This window comes from Stylophora pistillata, chromosome 9 (assembly GCF_964205215.1).
Source record: "Stylophora pistillata chromosome 9, jaStyPist1.2, whole genome shotgun sequence".
In the NCBI taxonomy this organism is placed as follows: Eukaryota; Metazoa; Cnidaria; class Anthozoa; order Scleractinia; family Pocilloporidae; genus Stylophora; species Stylophora pistillata.
Window position 1 is genome coordinate 17184675 of NC_142527.1, and position 5107 is coordinate 17189781.

General features: G+C 39.8%; 1 protein-coding gene across 1 annotated transcript in view; it reads right to left on the reverse strand.

Moving 5' to 3' along the window:
- Positions 1-5107, reverse strand: part of LOC148723568 (uncharacterized) — a 401859-nt gene that overhangs the window by 148007 nt on the left and 248745 nt on the right. The window lies entirely within an intron of this gene.

A 5107-nucleotide genomic window follows, 5' to 3' on the forward strand; every position in this document is an offset into this window, starting at 1 on the left:
ATTGTATTTTGTAGTGAACAATATCTGTTTTAAGTTTCTTTGTAACAATGTTAGAAATAGCTTGTACTATTGATGATATACCAATTATTTTTATTTGTTGTATTTCAGGTTCACAAGTATCTTCATAGGTCAATAAGGAGAACATGTACTTTGCTCTGACTGTTTGTTGAAAAATACAAGTAATACCTAAAAGTAACTTGCAAGCCACAATAAAAACCCTGTATTTCCACTGTAGGTTGTTGAAAATTAAGTTTTCCAACTTTTTTTGTATTTTTTAAACCACTGGACAACATCCCATAGCTTTGAGTTTTAATTTGGACTGATATCTCAACTCCACAAATATTAAGACTTCTGTGTAAATCTGCCCTTTTTAGATGCCTGTTGATGCCCATGTTACGATATAATTTATTTCCTCGGTCAGCTATGCAACATAGGGTTCTGGAATTCTAATAACTACAAGACTTTGCTACTGAGTAACATATTGCATAAAGCCCTACAGCAGAGCATTGTTTTCAAGAGTAGTTGTGTTCTTCTCTCAAACTGTTCACTGCAGTTATTTCATATGTACTTATCTGCACTCCTCTGAGTTCATAATTGTCACTGTGGGAGTGTATAGTCTGGAAATAATGTACTAAGCCCTGAGTAGATGGTACTTTTAATAGTACACTTGTATCTAAGGGATGGCTGCTACCATGTTCGTCTCTTGCATGAGAATCAAATATCTTATAACTCCCATTATCAGTATGATAGATACTGACACCGTTTACATTCTATTGTCAATAAATGAAGAGTAATTTTATGACAAGAGTGATTCAAAAGCCCTTTCTGTAGAAATACTGTACTGATATTCCTCAATTATTGAATCACACTGTTAATACCGTATCACAGTGATTAACAAACACCGCATGGTGAGATCTGAATTCTTTTGCATATTTTATTTCTTTTGCAACATCATTTTGTTGTGCACGCAACGCTGATTCGTCACACTTTTTTTTGTATGCATGGCGCTAATTTGTCCAAATTATACATTGTTTCGTTGAGAAAAGTGTATAATTAGATATGAGTCATAATCGATTGACAATTAATTTCCCTTTTCATTAAGTTCATGATACACTTGGGATTAGTAACCTCTTAAGATCGGGCAACGTGTTAAAAGTTCATTTTAGAAGGAATCGTTCCGTGCTAAATTGTTCTCTCGCTGACCGGCGTTTCATATGATTTTGCCAACGGATGCCCAATTAAACTGCCACCCCGTGTTTACAAGTGATTAGGAATAATCTGCTGGATATCGTCACAGAAGTAAGTGGTCGATGATATGCGATTAATCACTGTAGTTCGCTTATGTTGTAGTTTGCCCTGTAGTTTGCCCTGTAGTTTGCCCTATTAATATTATGCGACGTTTTCCTTAATAGATCGAATAAAACCAGAAATCCTTTACACGGTTTGCGTCATCCAGTGGATTAATAGACCCTTAGTAAGCCCCTTTTTCTCCCCGGATCATACATCACATTCATTTGACACCGCATTATTTGGTACCAAACAAGCATTCCTGCTTAACAAAAACGTGAATTTAATATTCGCACAAACTAAAGCGACATAACTAATGGAACGAACAGAAAAATAACAGCGGATAATATACTCTGTTTAGAGGGTCCCCAATAGGTTTTTCGGGATCCGGGATTTGGCTTATTTGAAGGCCGGGACTCGAGATTTTGAAGGAAAAGGGGGACGAGATTCGGGATTGTATTTATGACCGGGACACGGGATTTGGCGATTTTAACAGGCGGGAGTCGGGAAATGTCGCTTTAAAGAAACCGAGATTCGGAAATTCCAGAGGCTGAAATATGCAAAGAAAATCAAGCTGTCATCCTTAGCTAGCTCATCTTATTAACGTCGGAAATGATCGGACACCTTGGCCGTAATGAGAATCCAATTCGACCTTTGTTATTTGTTGACCGTGATATTTCTAGTATCAAGCTTATACATATCCTGATCGGTGCGCGTGGGATATTTGACGCGGGGGAGACTAGCTAAGTTATCGTTTGCGTAGTTTAACGCGCCCTAGCGATGTCGGTTAACGTCGACAATGATGTCGATGTTATTAGCTGCGTAGCTTTTATGAGAAGGGAAAGAGCGGAAATTCGTTTCTTGTTTTGTTGCCTCTACTAATTTAGACTTTTGGAACTATTACATTGCGAATGAAGACAATGAATTGCGAGAACTTCGACAGTGAAAAATGACATGGCGAGTCTTATAACTAATAACGACGAGGCTGGCGATGATGTTGGTGGAATTCCGCCGTTGTATCGCGAGGCAACTTTTTTGCTTGGAACGGTTTCACGTTTCGGAAGAACTGTTCACTTCAATAGCAGAATTATAGTTTAATTACAGCGAATTGCTAAAGAAGCTCCTAGATGATAACAATCATCAAATAAACATTTCGCATTAAATTTAGCCGTAGGTGGCCAAAGCGTACTATAAGAGTTTGTATGGATTTAAAATTCAAACTGTCTCTGTTTTTTCCTTTGAAAGCTACAATACAGTGACGCGTACTCTTTAATTCGCGTCAAAATCGGTCAAATGGCTAACAGAAGCGTTTCGGCGACATAAAGAGGACACCACTTAGAGAGGTTCGCCGCCTGGTTAGCTCAATTGGGAGAGCGCCGGACTGCTGTGCGGGAGGTCGAGAGTTCAATACCGGCCGGACCAACACTCAGGGTCTTAAAAATTAACTGAGAAGAATATGCTTCCTTTCTTTAACATCAAGAAATGGTTAGATATTCTAGTCTTCTCGGATAGGGACGAATAAATGGAGGTCCCGTCTCCTGCAGGGTTAGGGGCAGGAGACGTTAATTTCCCACGCACGAGATTACTGTGTGATGGATGTCCTCCCCTGGGGTGGGTTGGGTGGGTAACAGGACCCCCGTTGATACCAGTGTTTACTACACTGAAGGGGCTATCCTGTATAAATATAGATGTCTGTCTGTCTGTCTGTCTGGTTCGAACTTTATCGTAGCTTTTCAAAGGAAAACAGAAATAGTTTTTGTTCGAAATTGAAATCCATGCAGGCTCTTCTTTCAACCTCCTATAGTACGCTTTGGTTACCGGTGATTACGGCATTTTGGGCCGGAACATGTAGCACTGTTAAACTGGGGTCGAAGAGAATATATGTTTCAGTATCTGTTGAGCACAATTGTACTCGATTTTATGGAATTTACAAATGATCGTTGCCATGGCTGAAAATTGTGAATGAGCAAACGTTCTTCTGAGTTGCGATTGACAGTGACTTATCATATGTGTGAACAGTGAACAGTGAAGATGCCGTGGTACGTCGTGATATGTACCCTTAAAGGCGAACTGAAGCCTAAAATTGGTATATTGTTTGCATTCATTTCTAGTTAGCTTTAGAGGAGTAAGATAGTGTCGATATTCATTTTCGTTCACTTCTTGTTTTTTACGAGAAAATTCGATTTGAAGTTGCCTTTTTCCCGCTTTTGGGGGTGTAAGACCGTCGGCTCAAAATAGGTCAGCAGCGGTCGTTTATGACGTCAGTGGTGGGAACCAACTTCACAAAAACAACTGTTACTATTTCATTTTCGTAGTTAATCCCCATTACAAGTCACGCAACTTCGATAACTCCATAACCAAACCAAATTTCTCTAGGAAGAGTACGGGTTTATTATCTTTCTTCCCCACCAGTGACGTAAGAGCGAGCTAAAATGACCGCTGACATCGATTTTCTAAGCCGCCGTACTACGAGGCCACAATACCACTTTAAACTATTTTTCCGAGGCGAAGTTGGGCCCAAAGACTGAAAAAAACCCTCGAACATTGCTATTTGAACTATAAGCTGCAATTTAAAAATGGTTCATTTTTAGGCTTCAGTTCAGTCCTCTTTAATACTCTTCATTGATCGCTATCATCTCCGAGAGACACTTTTTTCAGGGATCGAAGTGATCCGGAAGGCAGGTGTTATCGAACAAAAGAGGCAAAACAGAAAAAACAAAAACAAAAAACAAAAAAACCAGCTATAAAAACCATGAAAATAACTCATTGATTGACGAAACTCGTTTAAAACCAGTCATGAAAAACAAATGAACTAGATCATCTTTTTAGTGCAGAGAGATACAGCTAATTCAACATAATAGTCAGTGCTTGAGTCTGCTGTGAAAGAATCTGAAACGGAACTTCAAGGATCATTTTTGCTGAAGTAAGGAATTAAGAAAATATGACCGGGATCGGGATTAGCCGGTAGAAACCGTCGGGATCTCGGGATTGAGGGAAAATTCCGGTCGGGATGGCGAGATTGAAGAGCCCTATTGGGGACCCTCTGTTTGAGCAAAAGCATAACAAACGTAAGCTTAATAACCACGATAGAGGACACATAAATATAACAATTACGTTTATCCTCACTGATGAAAGTCCAACATGGCATTTTTGCTGTCGTTTCCAGAGTTTGATCACGAGGCACCTTGTATTTATCAGCAAATGTCACTGTCACTCTGTCGACATCCACATTTCAGTGTTCACTGCTAACTGGTTTGATTTCTAGTTTGATCCTAGAGAGACCTTCGCTAAATCATTTGATTCTTTTACTATTTTGAGTTCACGGAATGACCGGTTCGAAATATACGCTCATTACAAGCGCCATCTTTTAGAGTGGGTCTACCGCGAACGGTGTGTGGGTCTGTATGTTTGAGCGTAGAAAGATGACACAAATTAAATTGTTAACACATTCGACATATCCGCCATCTTTGAAATCGTGGAAAAAAGGTTGCACCTTTATAATTATGTGTCTGCGGTATTCCCTATTGCACGTGACGGAGTTTTTTGGAGAAACCCGATGGTAAACCTATAGTCGGTCGCCCGACTAATAATATTTACATTTCAGAGTAATTCCTGGTGTGGCGACGTAAAAAGGTTTAGAGGCCCTTGGAGAACGGTTTAGGTGCATTCCCCGACGGATAGACTCACTTTCGGTGCACATTGAATTTATTTCACATGTTTTGCTAACTGGGGCGATTTTAGATCTCACAAAGCTGGTTGAAGTGTAAAGGTGAGCAAACAGATCGTGACGGCCAGAAATTCATTTCACTTTTGCGCGCGG